The 24,619-nt window shown below is 43.9% G+C and overlaps 1 long non-coding RNA gene across 2 annotated transcripts in view; it reads right to left on the minus strand.

Moving 5' to 3' along the window:
* Nucleotides 1–336: 336 nt before the first annotated feature.
* The window catches only part of LOC135910265 (uncharacterized), a 42,825-nt gene continuing 18,542 nt past the window's right edge, over nucleotides 337–24,619 (minus strand). For both annotated transcript variants that reach the window (XR_011508970.1, XR_010566981.2), the window contains 2 exons: nucleotides 3,066–3,180; nucleotides 337–1,083 (listed from right to left, as the gene is read on the minus strand). This is a non-coding gene — a long non-coding RNA (uncharacterized lncRNA). The remainder of the gene's footprint in view (nucleotides 1,084–3,065; nucleotides 3,181–24,619) is intronic.

Genomic DNA, 24,619 nt, shown 5'->3' on the forward strand with positions numbered 1-24,619 from the left:
TTGCACCCCGTTCAATCGAGCACGGGGGTGCAGGGTGCGCTACTGCACTTCGGGGAATCGGGGGTCTAGGTGCGGTGCACCGTGAATAGGTGCAGAAGGTGCAGAGAAACTTGGTTGAATTGAACAGACCTACTGTTAGCTTCGAAATAGAACTCCACGCAAATCACGTACGATGTCCACTTATTGTCCTAGCCGTCGTCAAATGGTGGTACTTGTTATGATCCTCTTTAAGCATAGTAGCCTTTCTTTTCAATATGTTTGTACATTTCTCAGTGCCACTGCTACACCATGCCCGGGGGCTGAGAGCGCAGTATGCAAGACACAGCAAACCTTGGCTGCCAGAGGAAGGAACATTTATTTTGCGTCAGTTGTTTCTTAATAGCCACCCATCAGAATACGACAAACAAATAGAATCAAGTAAAACTCAGTGCATGCATAAACAAGCGCTATCACGGACAAGCACGAAGTTATGCACGCGCACTGGCAGCACAGTCTATATTGAAGAAGTTTACTACATGCATAAGAATGTTCAAGTAGTGACGATGAAAGCATATCTTTGATACTAGACCCACAGTGTGATATCTGTCCAACACAACCTCTTTAATACTTGCACAGTCCTCTTGAATAATAAGTAAAATATGCTGTTTCCAAAAAAGATCTGAAAGCACAACTAGCATTGAAAAGATCACTTGCCCTTGTGAAGGTTCAGGTGCTCAGTTAGGTTGCTTCTAAATCTAAAGGTCTTAAGGCATAAGTGGCACTGAAATGGCCTCTCACCTGTGTGAATACGGAGGTGATCAGTAAGAGTGCGCTTATGTGGGAAGCTCCGAGGGCATGAAGGGCACTGAAATGGCCTCTCGCCTGTATGAGTGCGCAGGTGTACCATGAGAGTATCCTTTTGTCTGAACCTCTGAGGGCACAAATGGCATTCAAACGGCCGCTCGCCTGTATGGGCCATAGTGTGCTTTTTGAGATTACACAATTTATCAGTCTTATAGTCACAGAAGTTACAGTGATGGCGGCGTCCCTGATGTGACTTGCCACTTTTCGTAGTGGCAGCTTGACAGCTGGAAGGCCTCCATGCTGCATAAACAAATTAGAACAGGTTACCATAGTAATACTTTTCATTTGAAAACAAAATTGTAATTACGAAATGCCAACAAAAAACACAAGATAGGTACTAATACTCATGATTGCTTTTTTCTTCATTGAAGAAGTGTTGAAGGCAATTTCAGATCAGACCAAACATAGCATTGCTTGTCAACTAGTTTTGATTTGCCTAATATATTTACGTGTGGTTTCTCAATGGTTCAGTTGGTGAAATTCACACATACCTATTTCTGCTAAGAAATAATATTATATTTTGAATTGTAAAGAAGATGATAAGGTGAGAGCACGGGAAGTGTAGTATTACTGCAAGCTCCTGCTGCAGAGTTTTCAGTTTTCTCTTTAGGAAGCCTAATGTCCAATGCCAAGCAAGCTGTCTGGTACATAAGCCCATCAGTAAGAAACAGCTGCTGGCATCACAAATACATACGCTTGAACTATCTGCTTTATATAGGACCATACAAGAGCAACAACTCCTTTTTAAATGCAAGAAGCAACACAATAATAATAATATTTGGGGTTTTACGTGCCAAAACCACTTTCTGATTATGAGGCACGCCGCAGTGGAGGACTCCGGAAATTTCGACCACCTGGGGTTCTTTAACGTGCACCTAAATCTAAGCACACGGGTGTTTTCGCATTTCGCCCCCATAGAAATGCGGCCGCCGTGGCCGGGATTCAGAAGCAACACAGTATATGGTTCCTCGGGGGATGAGAATGCTAGCACGATGCAGCTTTGAACTGAGACAAGTTTCATTTGGTCGAGTGTACTAGGTTATTACCACTATTTCATCCTTTTATGGAAGCTGTTTGTTGTCTCTGCTATTACAGCTTAACACTCTGTAACATAATATTTCTCTTGGCAGAATATGCATAGTGGGCGGCGGCTGTTAGCCACAACAGGGTTCAACAGTACCCTGTACACAACTTTGCTTGACATCTGGAACATCTAGAGAACACACCAATGTTCAACGGTCATAACAATTGCATACAGTGCTCTAGATGTTGCTCCAGCAATGCTCTTGTTCACAAACATTACTTCAGCTACATTATTATGCTATACCTTCTTTTCTTAAGCATAAAAGATCTGAGCAACCTTAGCACATACTAACACACATAAAACACATACACAGGTAACAAAATGTCCAATTAAGACAATGGTGCTAGCTTTGAAAGGAGGCTAATTCAAATATGTTATTTTGCTGTGCAGGAACTACTTTAACTCAAGACAAGCAGTGCACAAAATGAGCACAATAATCGGAAGCTTGTCATGCTAAGTTACTGATGAGAAGGAAATAGCCATGCAAATGCATGTGTGTGAATTTCAGTGAATTTGTTATTTTCAGGCAGTTGTGTAATTAAGATTTATTGCATGCAATAAATGAACTGCCAAGTGCGATAATTCAACTTTCGTTGGAGCACCAAAAACAGCAAAATGCTAATGATACCGAAAGATTACATACTACAAGTGCAAGGTTTAAAATATTAAGAATGAAGAATGCTATAACATTCACTAGACACTGTTATTTTTGCACTCGGACAGACATTGCGAACAGAATTCTTAGTGAACAATAAAGACTCAATTAGTACTATAGAATAAATTCGAGGGTTTTACACGATCTGATTGCGAGGGATGCTGTAGTAGGGGATTCCGGAATAATTTGAACATCCCAGGATTCTTGCACCCAAATCTAAGTACACGGGTGTTTTCGCATATAGTTTCCATTTAAATGCAGCCACTATGTCTGGGATTCAATCCCGCAACCTCGTGCTTAGCAGCCAATCACTAAATTACTACTATAAACCACTATGCATAAAGGAATGCCTACATCAAACACAATGAAAAGGCTGAAACAGAATAATAACCCCAACAAACTCCTAGGAAGAACGTAGAAGTAAAATATACATGAGCCTAGCAGAAAAAGATGTAAAAAATAAAGTGCGAGAAAAAAACACGCCATGGCATGGAGTAGTCACAACGATGCCACGAATAAGCAGTAACATCGCATATCATCAAGTTGGTAGATGGTTGGGGTCACAACATGATGCACTTTGTCCACCGGTGGCACACACCTAGAGAGAGAAAAAGGGAAACAAAGTGTTATCAACAATGAACAGAATCTTGAGCATAATTATCGGACCCACAAACATTGCTACAAGCAATAAAGTTGTGAGCAGCAACTTAATTTTAAAAGTAAGAGAGTAACAATTAGTTCATGTTTGAATGGTGGCTATATAGTTTTTTTCTGAGCTATTTACAATATAACACACAACAAAGTAAATATCTGTGTGCGACATATGGTGACCTGCCCCAGCGCTTTCCTGAAACTGGGTTCTGCTTGCACTGTACATATCTCTGCCCGAAATCTAAACACACAACCAAGATCAATGGTAAGATGCTGCTGTAGCATCATTTGCCTATATTTTCATAATTTTAGCTGTTTCATTACGACACATATTGTACTGCTAAGCACAAAAGGCGTCAATGACCTTAACAAATGCACTCATAAATAACGCAAACTGAAGAAAAATATTACACTAATCTCAGAAAAAAGTAAGCCCAAGATGTCTTCTTGCAATGTATGATCTGGCTCAGCTCAGTGCAAGCATCGCACTCAGTTAATTCTGGGGAATGCAACTAATAATCTGTCATAGTATACTATTGCCCAGTTACCCGCCCACAAAATGGAAGACAACGGGCATTGTCGAGCCTCAAGTAAACTATGTGTGAGGTGTTCGTCTGGAAAGTCACCGTCTATCTCCTGTACCTGGGCTGATTAAGAAGATATGCAAACCGAAAAATAAAATTTTTGTTGTAGAAAATAATGTTTCTAGATTTTGATTCTGTATTTATGCTTCAACCGCCTACTTCTATGTGCAAGAGTGTTAAAACATTGCTCCAGCAAGGATATCGCGAAAAATAACTCTAATGGGGGCAGCTAGCCCTGGCATAGTCGACACCAGCTGATTTCTCACTTTTCAGCATTGCTCAGGCAAAGGCTGTGCTTCCTACATATAAGAGGCTGACGAGCAAAAATCTGTTGTTTTGCTGGATTCAGGACAAACTCCAAAACACGGCTGATTCTTTCAGGAGCAAGATTTGGTTGCTGTGGAACAAGCAATTGGCTTCACGCTGTGAAAGCCACTTCTACAGCCATACTGTTGTGCAACATAGGCTTTGAGAAGGTTCTACAGGAGTTGGTTACCCTCCAACTCAGGAATTGTTAGCTCTGAGCAGCCAGAGAAGGATCAAAAGAATCTCTGGAACACAGAGAGCTGAAGCCAAATTCTTAATATCAGAGTGCTGCAAACAAAGCCCAGCTGGAAAGGTAAGCTCACAAGGGTTATCAGGATTCTACTGACACAGAAGAAGAATGTTAAACTCGAAAAGACTGTTCTGCATTCTCGGCAAATTTCATGGAAATAGATCATATGCAACAGTAATGCCATGTTTATGAACTTGCACCTTCATTTCCCTCTTTCTTTTCAATCTTACACTGTTTATACTAGTACTTTTGCAAAAAACAATTTTGTGTTTAGTGTGGCTCAGTCTAAGCGTAATTTTGTGTATGAATGTATGAGAACTTCGAAGATGCAGCTGTTTCGGCATTATTCTAATTTGCGGTAACTTTCTTCAGGTGCGTTTAAGGTTACCAATTCTTCTTCTTGATAACTACACTTATGACTATATTTTTCTATTTAGATCATACAGCTTGAATGGATTCTTTTAAGGCTTATTTTTTATATTTTTCTGAAGCTGTATGTAGCCTATTTTATAACTATCTCCTACGCTCCATTTTAAGACACAGCGTTGCACACTTTCCTATTTCCAGGGAGTACAGAAAAAGATCAGGTAAGATATTGACAAACTAGTATATTAAACAACCGAGAATCAGTTGTTTTGTGCATGAAGTCCACCCATTTACTTTTATTAATGAAGAAAAGGAATTTTTCAAGCATTTCAAAGAAATATTACTAGAGAAAGATGATGTGCCAGAACTGTAGTTGTAACATTGTAGAAATGGAGTAAACGCATGGATCTTAATGCAAGGCTAAAAACTTAAATTACTGATAAATATTTGTCATAGCAAGTGCATACAATGGCAATAATAGGTCAACTTCCAAGTGCCATCGCCCAACATCTCTTGAAGAAGCCAATATATACATGGCGTATGAAACTGAATAAGTTTATTACATATGCTATAAGTGCAAGCATGGAAATACAGTAAGTGCTCATCAGCCTCAACTTTTAATATCTCGTAAAGTCCGTGAGTAAGTAGAAATCTAACGCGCGCCCGTTTTTCAGCAAGAAAAATTTTTGCACAACAACGCCCCATTTGCAGAAATGGGCTTCGCCACGCAGTTCCCAAAGTTAGCTTCGCAGCAATAAGGTTGCGTTATGAGGGAAAACATACAAAAGTTCCGAACTCGGTTTAGGTTTATTGTCCTATTGCTGCGCGCAGGCAATTTACGGCTAAATTTTCTCCTAAATATAAAGAAACGCATTAGAATTGGCTAATTACCGTAGTAAGATATTGCGAGCTAGGGTTATTACTTGAGTGTCTTCATACAGCAGAGTGAAAAGGTGCGTTTCGACGAGCGATGACATGTGCTCAAAGCAATCTCCGCCTCCTAAGCTCCGCCGAGACAGACGCTGCTACAAAGGGGCCATTATCGGGGTCTCCGTAGGGGCCACTCGCCCGCCTGTTCACTTGCCAAGTTCGAATTATCTGGCGAAAGCTAACTTTAGGATCAAAATAACAGAACTTTGGAAGCATACAAATGCAGGGGCGCAGGTCGGGACTCTCCGTATCGAATTAACCGCAGTCGAATTACTGAAGTCTGTTGTATTCGAGAAAATATTCTCCAGAAAAAGAATCTAATATTTTGTTTCTAAACAGAACCAAATATAGATTGCCTGGAGTCGTCCTGAAAAAAAAAAGGTAGAGGGAGAAGAAATAGCATTATGGACTGTATTTAGATGGCTTAATTGCCGACGTATCTAAATGCATCTAACATTGTTTGTAATCCGACATACACTCCACTGCAGAGCTTGTAAATGGAAAGCAGCTGCTAATGGTTTTTGGGCACTGTGAGAATGTCAGCAATAAGTTAGTAAATTCAAGTTTAATAGCGCAAAAACGACTAAGGCCATACTGCACCAGTCACAAGACAGTAGAAGATCCAATGTTAAGGCAGCAATAGCTGCATTACCCCCCCCCCCCCCCCCCCTAGAGTCGATGTAAATACCCAGTTTCATCTAAAAACTTGGACAAGTTAGTGAATGGCACTAGGGGCTCATCACCCAATATTAAAGCAGGGTGTAAAGGTATGTGCAAGTGATAGAAATTAGTGAAATGTTTCCGCCTGTGTGCTTCAGTACGTGGACAACATAATGATGTAGTTTACTGTAAGCGATTCATGGCATTTCTCGCAAGTTGGTGGGTTTTCTTTTCGACATAGAAAATTGTGTGTTAGATGCACGTGTCCAATTCGAAGTCGACATAAGATCACCTCATAGTACCGTTCTTGGTGACTGCATGATTTCCACTCGCCAAGCAGGGGTTTAGTGATATGTAACTTGTTATTTATGCACGAGTTCCATTCTTGTTGCCATTTTGATGTTAGGGCCTTACGAATCGCTCGGATATTGTCTTTGTATGGAAGTGTAATGCGAGTTATGCTTTTACGCAGTGCCATGGATGCTCTTCTATCAGCTGCTTCATTTCCTGGTACTCCAACATGGCTTGAGACCCAGCAGAATCGTATGGTTCCTCTGTATTTCTTATTAAAGACCATGTCTAAGATATCGCCAAGCATGGGCTCTGACGTGGAGCTTCAAGTACATATACAGCTCACAGGGCACTTAATGAATCAGTATAAATAATAGCATTCTTCTGCTTGTCGGTAGTAATTTTCTTAACTGCCATCCATATTGCATAAACGTCAGCGGTAAAGACTGAAGAAAAATTGTTATACGAATGCTATTTTCGCAATTTTTCTTTATGATCCCGACACCTACATTTTGTATTTTAGAGCCTTCAGTGTAAAATTCCATGTAATTTTTAAACAGCAAAGTGTAAGTAGTGCTCTGCGGTGCTGTAGGGAAGGCCCATTGCAGTCAACGTATAAACTTTGTACACGCGATGTTCCATAGGCACCGCTAACCAGTCGTAGGCCGAGGTTATGGACTCGATCAAGTCGCTTAATGTAGGACTGCCCAGCTGCCCCATAAACTACACTACCATAGTCAAGGATGCTACGTACAAGGGACCGGTATATACGTAGTAGCCATGATGATGATTGGAGTTTATTGGCGCAAGGGAATCTAAGGCCAAAGAGCGCCAGGACATGTGTTTTTGTTTAGTAAAATTGTGGGTTTGGTGCTGTGACTTAGAGGTCTACACGTAAGACAAATCTATAAATACTAGTGAATGAATTCTAAATGTATGAGGAGAAATATAAAGTCTTAAATGCATTGGTTATAGGCACACATGGTAAATTGTTGTGGATTGATCGAGTCCCTTGCTGTACAATTCTTGCTCACGCAACGGCAAGAGAGCTCAGACATACTGTTGTGCGTCAGATTACACTTCACCTGTGAGGCACAATCTGATGGTTAGCATGGAATGAGATATCTAGAAAATTAGCTTGAGCAAGATAATTAAGCATTATTTTAAAGTTAAAAAGTGCATCTTCTGATAAGAACATCGAGGGATGGGGTGGTATATGGTGTGTGTAGAGTCTCTTAAAATGAGCTACTCGCTCTCGGTGAAGTTCGGGACATTGAATGAGGACATCTAGGATGGTTAAGTTCTCACCGCAGCGTGTGCAGGTCGGTGGGTCAGTTGCAGTCAATAGGTGTTTGTGTGTGCCATAAGTGTGTCCTATTTTGAGTTGTACTAGGGTGACTTCGGTGTGCCTATCAAGCTTCAGCGGGAAACATTTGGTTAATTGCGGTTTAAGCAGGTGCAGCTTATTTTCCACTTGCTTGTCCCACTCAGCTTGCCAATGGTTATGAAGCACCTTTCGTACAGCAGGTTTCATATCTACGCCAGGTACCCAGCTTTTACATCAATAATATCCCGATGAGCCACTCGTCCAGGACTTTTGTCTGCCATTTCATTGCCTACGATCCCAGAGTGTCCTGGCACCCAGCATACAACAAGAGCAATGTTTTGTTTATATGCTACGTGAATGTGTTTAAGGAGCATGTTTATTACAGGGTTTCGGCTTGTTTTGCCACAGGACAGGGCTGTGACAAGACTTAAGGAATCTGTGTATATTATGGACTTTTGTATAGTGTGCTGCACTATGTATTCAATGGTGATCAGGATACCATACGCTTCGGCTGTGAAAATGCTGCTATGTTTATGTAAGGTTTTAGTGTTGGAGAAGTTTGGGCCATGGGCTGCACATGATACTGAAGTTGCCGACTTCGAAGTATCAGTGAAAAATGCCATCGATCTATACTTGTCTTCAAGGGCTAAGAAATGTTGTTGGATGAGGGCACTTGGACAACTCTTTTTGTTCAGTTCTCTAAAAGACAAGTCCCAGGTAACTGTACATTGCTCCCAAGGTGGGATAGGTGCAGCATTGTCGCTTTCCTGACGATCTGTGAAAAGTACTCAGAGTTTTTCCGCAATAGATTTTACTGCCAACGGGAACGGCGGGGCGTGTGAAGGCCTGTTTAAGTACAACTGATTTGTGGACTGATCCCTTATGAGTGCTTTGCATGGATGTTGTTTTAGTGACATGATTCTTATTGCATAGGTGACTCCCAGATATGTACGTTGATAATCCAGCGGCCACTGATTCGATTCTGCGTATAGACTTTGAACGGGGCTCGTCCGAAAGGCACCAAGTGCTAGGCGGATACCTAAGTGATAGACAGGATCAAGTTGCTTAAGTGCTGTCCTTGAAGCCGACTGGTAAACAATACATCCATAGTCTATGCGTGACAACACAAGGCTTTTAAAAAGAGATGGGAGGCAATACCTATCTGTTCCCCACGACTGATGAGATAAAATCTTTAAAAGGTTCATGGCTTTAAGACATTTCAGTTTTAACTGTTTTATATGCTCCATGAAGGTTAGCTTACTATCGAAGATTACACCTAGAAATTTGTGTTCTTTTTTATTTATCCGGTTTCTCTCATGCATCATAATACAGAGGTCAGGACATATCCCTCTACGTCTGGAAAACAGCATACAGGTGGTCTTCTCTGCACTGAATCTAAACCCGTTTCCGTCTGCCCATTTCGCGAGCCGGTTAACACTTAACTGTATCTGGCGTTCGCATATGGACAGGTTGCACGATTTAAAGCTGATTTGGATGTCGTCTACATAGACAGAATAAGACACCATTGGTGGTATAACAGAGTGGAGAGAGTTCATTTTGATTATAAAAAGTGTGCAACTTAGCACACCTCCGTGTGGTACACCGTTTTCTTGAATAAAAGTGCGCGATAATACCTTGCCAATTCTTACGCGGAACTGCCTTTCAGATAGGTAATTTTGTAAAACATTCAGCATACTACCACAAATTCCATAGGACGACAAGTATTGCGGAATACTGTATCGCCAGGCAGTATCATATGCCTTCTCAAGATCAAAGAATACAGATAGACAGTATTGGCTGTGTACAAATGCATCACGTATATATGACTCGAGCAGAACAAGATTATCGGTTGTTGACCTCGCTCTTCGGAAGCCAGATTGGCGAGGGTCGAATATACTATTATAATCGAAAAAGAACACAAGGTGACGGTTAATAATTTTTTCTAACACTTTAAGTAAGCAGCTAGTGAGTGCAATTGGTCTGTATCTGTTAACTAAGGGAGGGTCTTTGCCGTCTTTGAGTATTGGTAGAACTATTGCTTCTTTCCAAGAGGAAGGTGTATGACCAGTAGCAAATATCTTATTGTAAAGGCCTAACAGGCAGTTTAGGGTCTTATAAGGCAGATTGTTCAATATTTCATAAGTTATTGCATCAGAACCTTGAGCCGAGCTACCACAAGAGCCTAGGGCAAGCTTGAGTTCATGGAATGTTAACAGTCTATTGTACCCTTCTGATGACTTGTGTAGATGCACAAGAATATTTTCAGCTATTTTCTTATGCTTTAAGAAAGTTTCGGAATAGTTTTCCGAACTTGATACTCTCTCAAAGTGCTCGCCAAGAGTGTTTGCTTGGTCTTCTATTGACTCACCAGAGCCATTGACGACAGGAAAAGGATTTGGACGTTATCCTTTTAGTTTACGTACCCTGTTATATACTTTGCTAACATCCGTGTATGAGTTTATTGAGGATATGTAGCGTGTCCAGCTTTCTCTTTTGGATATTCAGTGGATACGGCGTCCATTTGCTTTGCACCGCTTAAATTCTATTAGGTTTTCTGTGGTTGGATAGCGTGAAAATCACTCCATGCTTTGTTCTGGCATTTCTTTGCAGTTTCGGAGTCTTTGTTCCACCACGGCTTTGGATTGACTTTATCTGTGCAGGACTGAGGTATGCAGTTTTTAGCAGAACAGAGGATATGTTCAGTGATGTAGCTGGCCAGTTCCTCTACACCTAGGTGGTCCACATCTTCCAGGCACAGTTTACATATGTTTCTGTACTTTGACCAGTCTGCACTACGAATTTTCCACTTTTTGGGGTAAGCTGGTCCATCCTGCCACTTTGTTGTTTCTAGGAGTGTAGGGAAATGATCGCTCCAATATGGATTATTGATAACTCTCCATTCCAGGTATGGAAGGAGTGACGCTGACCCTACTGCTACATCTATACATGAATACATGTGTGTGGAACTGTAAAAGGTTGGCTCTGCCTTGTTAAATAGGCAGGCTCCAGAAGAAAGAAGGAAGTTCTCTATTGCCCGTCCTCTCGCATCACATCTTGAGTCACCCCAGAATGTGCTGTGAGCATTGAAGTCTCCGATTATTATATAGGGTTCGGGAAGCTGGTCAATCAGCTCTTCAAATTCTGCAATGTCAAATCTTTCATCAGGCAGTAAATATATCGAGCAAATAGTTATAAGTTGCTTGAACAATATAGCCCGAACAGCCACTGCTTCAAAGGAACTTAGGAGTAATACATGCTGGCATGCTACTGACTTTTGGGCTATGATTCCCACACCACCTGAAGAAGAATTGCCATTATTTCTATCTTTACGGAAAATTATGTACTGTTTTAAGAAGTTGTGGTGCATAGACTTTAAATGTGTTTCTTGAACACAGAACACTCGTGGCTGATATTCCTCCAGTAGATCTTTGACGCCATCTAGATTGCGAAATAGGCCCCTGGCATGCCACTGAATTATTTGTGTAGCCATATTGAGGAAGATTTTTGTTGTCTGTGTTCAAGAGCACGTGGTAAAGATGGATGGATATGTATACAAGGGCAGTAACCGTTTAGGTTACCGGTCCCTTTCTTTGAGCAGTTACAGGTATTTTATCTCTTCCAGCGCGCTCTTGAGAGCGCTGATCTTTCGGCGTCGATGATGCCGGGGATTTCTGATCGACCTCCATAACCTTCTCTGAAGCGCTGGAGGATTGTGAACTAGGCGCTGAAACTCGCGTCCTAGGCCGTGTAGTTCGGATTAGGTTTGGGACCTGCGGGACCGGAGTCGGCAGGCCCACCTTCGATGTTGATGGAGCAGCACTTGCTGCAGCCACCAGAGGGGCAGGCAGAGTGATTACCGGGCCACTATCAGGGACCACGGTAGACTCCCTAGGGATTTGTGACGCTGCCCCCCGTTGCGCCACCTTGGAAAAGCTTGTGTGATCTAAATATGACAGACATTTCTTTGCTTCGTGAAATGTTATATTTTTTTACCTTTAATGGAATGATTTCTTTTTCTTTCTTCCATTTAGGGCATGTTGATGATGTTTAAGGTTTAATGGCGCAAGGGCCAGGTATGGCCAAAGAGCGCCATGCTAGTGGTAATGAATATGTCATGGTCTGATGGGCTCTGTGAATTTAATGTGACTCGGCTGTAAAGAGGCCTAAAAGAGTTTGTGTAAATTGCATAAAATTACACGTAATAAAATTATGGCAATGATTAATGACATGTACTATGATCACTAAAATGCAAAAGGAATGATGCATTACATAAAATATGCAAGATGCTAAAATTATCTAAAAGCACTACTGCCTCACCAGAGCCCTTGAAACGCAAGGGCCGAGAGGCATGTGCTATACAAAATAGCTATCACAGCGGCATCCTCTGGAGAGAGGAGACGCTATGAACATATAGGGCTAATTAGATGTAACACAACATCTTTCAGGAAGTCTAGGATTGCGTTAGTGTCAAAGAGCGGTTCTGGGCCGAGTAACATTACAGGATGAAGGGGAATGTGCTGCCGGTATGCTAATGGAAAATGTTTCTTTTTGTCAGATTCGGCTTTCCGACACTCCAGGAGGACATGGAGAACGGTCAGCCTCTCCCCGCATCTCCCACAGGTTGGGGGCTCATTTCCAGTGAGTAAAAAATTGTGGGTGCCAAATGTGTGTCCTATTCTTAGACGACAGAATAGGACATCTGTTTGGCGTGATTTTGTATTCGAGGGCCAGAATCCTAACTGTGGTTTTATCAGGTGGAGCTTATTACCCGTTTCCGCGTCCCACATGTGTTGCCAGTGATCTCGCAGCCTCCTTCGCAAGAAAGGCCTCAGATCTGTGACAGGCACCTGAGCGGTAGGGTTAACAGTTTGCGATGCGATTGATGTGGAAATCTCGTCCGCCAGAACGTTACCCTCAATGCTCCTATGGCCAGGCACCCAGCATATAATGATACGCTGGTTAGAGCTGTACGCTATACACAAGACGGAATATGGATCGTTGTGTGTATAGAGTGACATCAGGGCCTTCACGACACTTAGGGAGTCTGTATATATCGCTGACTTTTGGAGTTTTGATTTTCTTATATGCTTCACAGCAGACAGTAATGCGTAGGCGTGGGCCGTAAATATACTTGTTTCCGGATGTAGTACATCGGATTCTGAGAAGGATGGGCCGACAACAGCATACGACACCCTGGCATTAGACTTCGAAGCGTCTGTGTAGAAGTCTGCGCAGGAGTGCTTGTGCTGGAGTTCTAGGAAATTAGTTCATATTTCGATCTCTGGTGCGTGTTTTGTTACTTCTAAAAAAGGATATGTCACATTCTATGACCTGCCACTCCCAAGGCGGTAACAACTTGGTTGGATGCATTAGGCGAAGCTCGAGGAGTGGGACACGCGTTTCATTACTAAGCTCCCTCACTCGAAGCGAGAAAGGCTTTCTTACAGAGGGGCGATTATGGAAAAGTGTAGTGCAGGTCATATCGTTAACAGTGTTAAAACATGGATGTTGATGATTGGATTGCATTTTTAGGAAATATGTAAGGCTGATGTAAGTTCTCTGTAGAGGGAGGGACCATTCATTTGATTCCGCGTATAAGCTTTGGATCGGGCTCGTTCTGAAAGCGCCAGTGGCTAACCGGATACCTAGATAGTGAACAGGATCTAGCATCTTTAGCGCGCTCGGGGCGGCAGAGTTATATACTACAGCACCATAATCCAGTCGAGACCGAATTAGGCTCTTGTATAGGTTCATTAAACACTTCCTGTCACTACCCCATGTAGTCTGGGATAGAAGTTTCATTAAGTTCATTGTTTTTAGACATTTTTCTTTCAGATATTAAATGTGTGGAATAAAAGTGAGTCTGTAATCAAGTATAATACCCAGGAATTTGTGCTCTTTGTTGACAGATATTTGGTGTCCACACAGTTCTAAGGAAGGATCCGGAAACAGGCCTCTCTTTCTTGTAAAAAGAACACAAGAGCTTCTGTGGGGGTTGATTTTAAATCCGTTTTTGTCTGCCCACTTGGAAATGTTGTTCAAGCCCTGCTGCACCTGTCTCTCGCATACTGAGAGGTTACAGGATTTGAAGCCGATTTGAATGTCGTCAACGTAGACAGAATAAAGAATGGCAGGTGGTAGCGAAGCACGAAGCGTGTTCATCTTCACGATGAAGAGCGTACAACTCAGCACGCCTCCCTGTGGTACACCTGTTTCTTGTGTGAAAGGTCGCGACAATACATTGCCGATTTTCACTCGGAAGATGCGATTCAACAAATAGCTTTCTATTATTTTCAGCATATTGCCACAGATGCCCATACAGATTCCGACAAGTCTCGCAAGATGCCATAGCACCATGTTGTGTCATATGCCTTCTCCATGTCAAGGAATATTGACATGAAAAACTGCTTATGTACAAATGTGTCCCGAATATATCCTTCAATGCGTACAAGGTGATCTGTTGTCGACCGGCCTTCTCTGAAACCGCACTGATAGGGATCAAGTATATTGAGTTCAAGGAAATGTATGAGTCTGCTGTTAATCATTTTTTCAAAAACCTTACACAGGCAGCTTGTAAGAGCTATCGGGCATCGGGCAATAGCTTGCCGCCATGGATGGGTCTTTCCCCTGCTTCAAAACAGGGACCACAATTGCTTCTTTCTATGCAGTTGGAAAGTATCCCGCAGCCCAAATAGTGTTGAAAATTGTGAGTAGTGTAACTTGGGTGTCATTGTGTAGGTTTTTGATCATTTCATACATGATGCTGTCAGAACCCGGTGCGGAGCTCTTGCATGATCTCAAGGCAGCTCTGAACTCGGCAATACCGAAAGGACAGTTGTACGATTCATTCTGTAGACATTTTCTTTTGAGTGACTCACATTCTTCTATTTGCTTATATTCCAGAAAGTATTTCGAATAATGTTTTGAACTTGAGACACACTCTCAAAGTGCTCCCCAAGTGAGTCTGCCTGATGTTGCAGCGTATCACCCTGTGTGTTTACCAGAGGGAGTGAATATGTTTGTCTCCCTCTAATTCTATTTACGCGGTTCCAGACTTTCGCGTCATCTGTAAATGAGTTCATGTTAGATAAAAACTTTTGCCAACTCTCTCTTCTGGTCTGTCGGCGGGTTCTCCTGCCTTGAGACTTAACTTTCTTAAAATTAACAAGATTCTCTGCAGTGGGCGAAGCGCGTAGCAACCCCCACGCTTTGTTTCGATTCCTACGTGCGACTCTACATTCATCGTTCCACCACGGGACATGCCGTTTGCATGCCGAGCCACTTACTTCACGTATGCATTTAGATGCAGCATCTATAATGAAAGCTGTAAAGTAATCCACAGCAGCATCAATTTCTAACGAGGACATTTCATCCCAAGATATGCTAGTTAAGGTTCTGAATTTCTCCCAGTCGGCTGTATCGATTTTCCACCTAGGAGCCTGTGGTAGACATTCGTTTTCTTTATATGTTCTTGGTAGTATAGGGAAGTGGTGGCTCCCATAACGATTGTCGTTAACTACCCATTCAAGTTCAGACAGTAGTGACGGGGAGACTAGGCTAAGGTCTATTGAAGAAAATGTTCTGTTTGCAAGAGAATAGTATATCGCTTCCTTCTTATTCAGAAGACAAGCACCAGAAGAGAAAAGGAACTGTTCAACAAGGCGTCCTCGCGCATCTATACGAGGGTCACCCCACAGGTAGTTGTGTGCATTGAAGTCGCCAAGGACCAGATAAGGTTCTGGCAATTCATCTATGAAGGATTGAAATCCATGTTTAGTTAATTTGTAACGTGGGGGTATATAAAGCGAGCAAATAGTGATGAGTTTGTTTAGCAGAACAACTCGCACCGCCACTGCTTCAAGGGGCGTTCATAGCTGCAATGGTTGACATGCTATACTTTTATGAGTGACAATCGCAACACCACCCGATAATGCGACGGCGTCATCGCGATCTTTGCGAAACGTAACATACGTTCGGAGAAAGTTTGTGTTTGGATTTTAAGTGTGTTTCCTGTAAACACAGCACTTTAGGATTATGTTTATGGATGAGTTCTTGCACATCATCAAGGTTTCTAAGAAGACCCCTGACGTTCCACTGAATTATTTGCGTATCCATTTTTATAGTAAATTGGTGCTTTGTTTACGGAAACGGCAGTGATGCCTTAGATTACAGAGCTCTTTCGAGGCCCTGTAACCGGGGTTTTGCCCTTTCTGGAGCGTTCGAGGCAGCCTCGCCGCTCCTTAGGCGTTTGGTGCGCCTTGAGGACAGGCGTAGTGTCTATTGCCTCTAGTGAGGCTCCGGACACGTGCTCTTGCGAGCGAGAAGTTTTCAGAGAGAGTCCTGCCTTGGAGGGCGAGACCCCTGCACCCACCAGCCCGGAGGTCGATGGGGCTCCCTGAGGAATTTGGCTGCGCCGGCTGTTGCCAGCGCTGAAGGGGCAGGGGAGGGTGGGGCAGTCTCGGCTGCGCCCACCTTCGGGGTCGGTGGCCCCGTCTGCTGGGTAGACGGAGCAGCGCTAGCTGCAACCGCCACGGGGGCAGATGGCGTAACTGCTGACTCACGGCTTGTGGGTCGGACAGCCGCCGGAGGCCGTTGTGACACTGCCCCCTGACGCGCCACTTCGGCAAAGCTGGCCTTAGGATGGTATGCAACCCGCCTGCGTGCCTCTTTGAATGATATGTTTTCTTTTACTTTGATTGTTACTATTTCTTTTTCTTTCTTCCAAGACAGGCATGACCGCGAGTATGCGGCATGCTCGCCATCACAATTGACACAGTGGAAAGAATTCTCAAGCTTCAGAGGAGTGTTCATGCGCGCTGCATTTCGCACAAGTTTGGCGGCCTCTGCAGCTCTGCGAACTGTGGCCAAAACACTGGCACTTGAAACATCGGAGGGGATTTGGCACGTACGGTCTTACACGGAGCTTGATGTACCTGGCCTCGATTGACTCGGGCAGGATACCTAAATTGAAGGTGAGTATTAGGTGTTTGGTCGCAAGTTCTTTACCATCTCGCCTCATCTTAATTCTTTTGACATTTATAAGATTTTGTTCACTGAAGCCCTCCAAGAGCTCAGCCTCAGTGAGCTCCAGCAAATCATCGTCTGAGACAACGCCGCGGGAGGTATTCATTGTGCGGTGTGGGGTTACTACTACTTGGGTCTCCCCAAATGATACTAGCTGAGGCAGTTTCTCAAATTGCTTCTGATCGCGGAGCTCCAAGAGGAGGTCACCGCTAGCCATCCTCGACACCTTATATCCTGGACCAAAAACTTTGGTAAGAGACTTAGATACAAGGAATGGGGAGATTGTTCGTACTTGTTTAGCTGGTTTTTCTGCGTGGATGACATGAAAACGAGAAAAATTGTGGACTTGTCGTCCGAAAAACTGAAAAACTTCTTCGGTGCGCCCTCGTTTCTGAGGGCGATCAGGTAGTTTAGGAAAAGCATGTTCCATAAGTAATGTTGGATTTTCGGCCGCGATGCCGACCACCCACCATGGAGCTCAACAGGGGGACGAGAGAGAAGTTCCTGCTAAAGAAACCCTGCCAACGCCAGCCATACATCGCTGCTATAACCAAATACTGCATAACCAAGGCTGGCTAGCTACGCAAGGTTAACCCTTGCCGCCTGGAAACTAGGAAGTGAGGAGAAGTGATGAGAAGAGAGGAAAGATGAAAAAGGCGAGAGAGAAAGACGAAGATTGGAGAGGAGGACAGTGTGGTATCCATAACTTCTGGTTTCGGTTTTGCGTCTTTACATCAGGGCGCCACTCAGCACCAAACGCTGCAAGTTGCCTCCTCAGAAATAAACAGGCATTCTTCGTCTGGTCCCCGACTGGAGTAGTCCGGCTCTTATCTTGCGGCGCTGCGCGCCCAGGCCGTTAGGCCTCATGCCGTAACCCTTCCATCCGGCCGCCCCGTCGAAGCCACAACAGACAGGAAAAGGCGACTACCGATTTCCCCCGGGTGGGTCAGTCCGGGGGTGCCGTCTACGTAAAGCAGAGGCCAAAAGGGTGTGTTGCCTCCGCCAGGGGGCCTTAAAGGTCCAAACACTCGGTATCGGCTCAACCCCCAGGATCCCCCTTTCCCCGGAAACGGCTAAGCCGTACATGGCTACACGCGGGAGGCTCCAACCCTCGTGTGCTCGGGTACGTGGTGTCGCAACACACCAAACGCCTGCTGATGCAGACGCCCCTGCGGGGATTTAGGGCATGTTCTAGAGTAGGCTGGATGGCTTCCATCACAGTTGACGCAATGTGGAGATGAGTCACAAGTGTCTGATGGATGATCGTTCGAGCTGCATTTTGTGCAAGTCTGCCTTCCTCGGCATGTCTGGGATCCATGCCCATACCTCTGGCACTTGAAGCACCCTCGAGGATTTGGGATGTACGGCCTAACACATACTTTGATATAGCCTGCATCGAATGTACTAGGCAGTAGACTGGTACCAAAGGTTAATACTATGTGCTTTGTTGGAAGTTGTTCATTGTTCCTGCGGATTAGGATTCTTTCTACTTTGATCACATTTTGGTCCTGGAAACCTTCAAGCAGCTCTTCGTTACTAAGGTCTAAGTAGTCGTCTTCAGAGATTACTCCACGGCTCGTGTTCATGGTTTGATGTGCCGACACAGTGACTGCTACATCGCCAATGCATTTCAAGTCATTAATTTTATCATGTGTTTTATCCTTCAATTCAAGGAGCAGGTCTCAATACGACATCTTCGTAGCTTTGTAGCCAGATCCTATAGTGTTTGCGAGGCATTTTGCCACCAAGGGGGAAAATTTATGCACGCTCTTGTTGCCTTCACTGTGGATTACTTGGTACTTAGGGAAGTGCTCTTGATTGTTCTTCAAAAAGAATTGAAACGTTGCATCGGTGCGCCCTCTTTTTAGAGGGCGACCAAGGGAAAGTGGTTTGCTAGAAGCCATATAGAAGTCTTCAGTTCGGCAGCAGCGCCAACCGCCCACCACCGAGCCCAACATGGGGACGGAGCAAGTCCTATGAGTAAGACAAGCCCTCGCCAGTTGTATGGTGCTACTATAACCCAATCTGGAGTACCCAAGGTTGGCCACCCACACAAGGTTAACCCTTGCTGCCAGGAAAGTCGCGGAAGTAAATTGAAAAGAGGAGAACACAGGAAAGATTGAAAGGAAGAGAGAGAGACACAGAGTGGAGAGGGGGACAGAAAAAGGCAACTACCGATTTCCCCCGGGTGGGTCAGTTCGAAAGTGCCGTCTATGTGAAGCAGAGGCCAAAGGGGTGTGTTGCCTCCGCCGGGGGGCCTTGAAGGTCCAAACACCCAGCATCAGCTCAACCTTCTTGTGCTCGGGTACGCGGTGTCGCAACACACCAAACGCCTGCTGACGCAGACGCCCCTGTGGGGATACGTAGTAGCCATGTTCAGTCAGATCCCCAGTGCTTGTGTGATAAAACGTTGAGGATATTTAGTGCCTTATTTGCTTTATTTTAGTTGTGTTAATGTGGGCCAGGAAGTTCAGTTTTGTGTCAAAAGTTATGCCTAAAAATTTGTAGTCTTCTTTGACCGGCAACGTTGTACCATCCAATGTGAGAACTGGACTGCAGTGTAACCCTCACTTCTGGGAAAAGAGAACTGTAACAGTTTTGTGTGTTGAAAATCGGAAACCATTTTTGTCATCCAATTGTATAAGATTATTTATGGTTATTTGTAGTTGTCCTTCGCAGGTGGGTAAGTTTGAGGCGCGACAAGCCACTTGCAAATCGTCGACATATATTGAATGCATAAGAGAAGAGGGGATGATCTTATTAACAGAGTTCATTTTTACTATGAAGAGTGTTGTGCTCAGAATGCAACTTTGTGAAACGCCATTTTCTTGTGTAAATGTGCATGAAAGTTGTGCCGAGACGTACTTGAAATGTTCTGTTAAACACTAAATGGCATAGCGAATTTCTCAGTCTGCTGTGAATTCCCAGGTCCGCCAGGTCTCTCAAAATTCCATATCGCCACGTGGAATCACGTGCCTTTTCTAAATCAAAGAAGACCGCAAGACAGTGCTGTCTGTGTAGAAACGCATCACATATATTATGTTCTACTCGCACGAGATGGTCAGTGGTGGAGCAGCACTTTTTGTATCCGCACTGGTGCTTGTCTATTAGGCTTCTTGTTTCAAGGATGAATGTGAGTATTATGTTCATAGTGCTCTCATAGGATTTGGCTAGACAACTTATTGGTGCAATGGGTCTATAGCTGCAAGGGGATATTGCGGGTATAGCAGATTTTAGAAAAGCCACTGCTACGGTGCTTTTCCAATCTGTAGTCATTACCCCAGACTATCACACCTTGTTGAATTTAAGAAGTGCCTCAACCGATGTTTCAAATAGGTGTGCCAGCATTGTGTAGTGGACATGGTCAAGACCTGTTGCCGTTTTCTTTACCAGGAGAAAGAACCCTGTTCAATTCCTGAATTGTGAGGTGATTATTATAAAGTTTATTTGAAGCCCCAGTGGTGGGCAGTCTCTGCTTCTCCGCCGATTCTTTATATTTTAAGAATGTATGCGAATAGTTTGCTGAGCTGGATGCGTTGTAAAAGTGTTCACCTAACAAGTTCGCCTGGTCGTATAGTGTTGTTTGTGTGCCCTGACATGTTAGTATTGGTATTGTGTATAATGAGTACTCTCCTTTAAATTTCTTCACCCGGTCCCACATTCATTTTCATGTGACTGTACTATTGAGTGAACATATGTACTTTTGCATTCACGATTTTTTTGCCTTTCTTCGACTAAATCGCGCTTTGGCTTGTTTGAAATTTAAAAGGTTGCTATTGGTGACATACCTCCGTAGAATTCCCCAGGCCTTATTTCGTTCTTTTTTCGCTTCAGTACACTCATTTGTACACCAGGGAGTTAGCTTCGTGTGCACAATACCGGATAACTGGGGTATTGCCTTTTCTACTGCTGAGATTTTCACCTCAGCGAGCTTTTTGTTAAATTCATCAACGCTTAGTTCTGGCGAAAAGAAATCTTCCAGCTTTGCATTTTCCATAAAAACCGGCCAGTCAGCGAGCTGCAATTTCCACTGGCGTGGCCTAGTGCTTAAGGTTGGTGGTGTGATAAGAGTTTAATGACTGCGGGTAAGTGATCACTGCCATATGACGTGTCGAGAGCTTCCCATTTAAGATCACTAAAAAGAGAGGGCGAGCAAAAAGCTAAATCTAAACAACTAAAAGTGCAGGAAGTCGGTGAATAGCAGGTCGGTGCACGCAAGTTTAAAAGACAGATGTCATTTGACAAAATAAAGTCTTCGAGTTGCCCTCTTTGGCCAGTTTTGACACTGCCCCAAAGAGTACAATGAACATTAAGCTCTCCTACTAAAACAAATGGCTCTGGTAACTGATCTGTTAAATTTTCTAAGTGTTTAGTAGTAAAATGGGTGTGAGGTGGAATACACAGTGAACAAATAGTGATGGTATTGTTAGACAGAATAGTGATGGATACGGCCTCAAAAGATGCATTCTATTGGATATTTCATGTAGGAGTGCCGCCCTGCACGACTACAGCGACTCCTCCTGACAAGCGGCTGGAACATTCGCGGTCCCTTTGGACAACAGTGAAGCCTTTAAGGAATTGACTCTGTCTAGGGCCTAAGTTTGTTTCTTGTAGGCAAAATGCGACTGATGAAAACTTATTTATTATGTCTTTAATGTCACCTAAATTGTGAATATCCTCTACAATTCCAATGCATGATAAAAGCCATAGTGGTAGAATTGAGAATTTAATTTATGTGTATGTACTAAGCAATTGTAGGTAACATTTGTTAAAGGTATTGTACTATTGCAATTATCTCTTTCTTTTTCTTCCAGCATGGGCAAGATCGTGAATACGCTGGATGATCTCCTTTGCAGTTTGTACAGTGTGGAGGAGCATTGCAGTTCTCCGACTGATGGTCATTGCCACTACACTTTGCACATGTCGATTTACCTCTGCATGTTTGAGATGCATGTCCGAACCTCTGGCACTTGAAACACTGCCTCGGGTTTGGGACATATGGTCTCGCATTGTTCTTCACATACCCTGCATCAAATGTACTAGGTACAATAATGGTACGAAATGTAAGTATAATGTGTTTGGTTGGAATTTGTTCGTCATTTCTTTGGAGAGTTATTCTTTGAACTTTGATTACATTTTGTTCTTGGAAACCTTCCAGGAGTTCTTCATTGCTCAGGTTTAAGAAATCTTCTGATAGCATGCCCCTGCTTGTGTTTAGAGAACGGTGTGCTGAGATTGTGACTTTGATGTCAGCGACACTGGTGAGATGAGTGAGCTTTTCTACTTGGTCTTTGGTATTGAGTTCAAGGAGGAGGTCCTCATTTGACATCTTTGAAGCCTTGTATTGCTTTCCAATTTTTTCTACGAGGCATTTCGCCAATGTATATCACATGGTAGCATGGGAATGTTTCTACGTTGCTTCTCAAGGTGAAACCAAAAAGTGCTTCGGTGCACCCTCTTTTGTACGGACGATCTGGATGGTGGAGGGGGGATGCATTTGCCATGACATTCTTAGAATATTCAGCGGCGATGGTAGCCACCCACCACCGAGCCCAACAAGGGGACGTAACAAGGTTAGGAAAATACGTGTGGACGTCAGCTATACAATGTCGCTATATCCTAATATATGTGCCCAAGGCTGGGTAGATACACACGGTTAACCCTTGCTGCCTGGAAAATGGGAAGTAAAAAGAAGTGAGTAGAAGACAGGAAAGATTCAAAGTGAGAGAGAAAGACGAAGATTGGAGAGGAGGACAGGAAAAGGCGACTGCAGATTTCCCCTGGGTGGGTCAGTCCGGGGGTGCTGTCTATGTGAAGTGGACGCCAAAGAGGTGTGTTGCTGCCACCGAGGGGCCCTAAAGGTCCAAACACCCAGTATTGGCTCAACCCCCACGATCCTCTTTTTCTCCGGACATGGCTAAGCCATGCATGGTTAAACGTGGGAGGGACTAACCCTTGTGTGCTCGGGTACATGTGGCGCAACGCACCAAACGCCTGCTGATGCAGAAGCCGCTGCGGGAAATGTCAGCAATAAATAACAAACAGCCTGTCACCAGATGCACATAGAATGTCGAGTTCCTTCAAGGATAGAAGAGCAATGCTATGGCACTGCATATTGCTTTAAAAGGGCAAGACCATGTTGCGATTGCCCGAATACTTTTAGGCTGCATTTTTTAAATTCTCTATTATTATAATCAGTCATCTGTACATGCTATGTATATCGTTCCACACCCTTCTGTAACGCCTTCGGCCCTTGAAGGTACAATAAATAGATAAAGAAAGAAAGAAAGAAATACAAACACGTTACACACGCTGCCGATCGAGTTGCCCATAAAGTCACAGTGAAACCTGGCTGTCGCAGTCGAGCTTGCGCAAGCAGAAAGGTGTGGTTCATCGAGCGTTCACTGCGGCTGTCATTGCTTTTATCCACGGCTTCGTGTCCTTCAACATCTTGTTCTTTGTGTTGCTAAACTACAGCGGCAGTTGCAGCGAGTTTGATCTTGGCACGCTTCCATGCTTGGTAAGCTTCTATATAACGAGCTACTCAGGCTTCCTTTTGCACCAGTGTTTCAGCAGGCAACTTGGCGTTTGCCTGCGATTTCGCATTGTGCTGTCTAGCTACATCTATTGAATGACTGCATTCAGCCTGTTGCTTGCGCTGAAGTGGACAGAGAGACGGCCCAGCGGCTGCGCCACCCATGGAGACGCTGAGCGACCAAGTGCCAGTGTGGCAGTCATTGAACGTGCGTTTATAGTCTGCCGTAGTCGGCAAACAGGCGAGCGTCGCTCAACGCCTTCTACGTCGGAGCACGTGGGCATGTCCAATTACACTGGCTGCACCAGTGTGTCAAACACCGGTCAAACACCGTCAAACTATAGATGCTGCTGTTCTCGCCAACATGATGTAATGTGTGCGTGCGCTCACAGTACATCGGGCTATGTCGGCACTTTCACCCTCACCTACTCACGTAGTACCACACCGGCAAGGCTCCGAGCAAGCACAGCTGCAATGCCTCTCCACAGTAGATCACGTGGAAGCTCAAAGTCATTGCGACACAATGAATGACCTTGAGAGACATGGCATAGTAGAGCTCTCGCTCTTGAAATTGCGAAGTGAGATGAGCTGGTGTGTAGCATTCATGCATACGGCCACTACTGTGAAGTGTAATGTTTCCAGTAACGTGCTCAAACACACTTGATATTTTCCAGATAAAAGTATGCTTGTATATAAATTGCAATATAACAATCTGCATTACTGTCATTTGCTTCGTACATTTATTTTCTATCGCACACTTGCGCAAAAATGGCCTGCATCCAATGTTGGAACATTTTATACATAGTTATTGCCCATGACTATTTTTCATTTTGTGATCTTCAGGACCATGAATGCCACAGGGCAGCAGAAATATAAGAGAACGTGCCCTGGTCAGAAGGACGCAACAGCCAGTGTTCCCAATACAATATTGAAACAAGCACTGTGCAAGAACAAGCCTCTGAATAACATATTTATGGGCCCCACGAGGACATACACAAGGTGCTCTTTGCATTGACCATTCAAGAGGGAATCCTCCTTTCATATAAAATCTCACACTATACATCACGAGCAATTCTTGAGTATTGTCTGCTGTAACTAATTTTCGTTGCCGAG

The sequence above is a fragment of the Dermacentor albipictus genome, chromosome 10, assembly GCF_038994185.2.
Source record: "Dermacentor albipictus isolate Rhodes 1998 colony chromosome 10, USDA_Dalb.pri_finalv2, whole genome shotgun sequence".
Lineage (NCBI taxonomy): Eukaryota > Metazoa > Arthropoda > Arachnida > Ixodida > Ixodidae > Dermacentor > Dermacentor albipictus.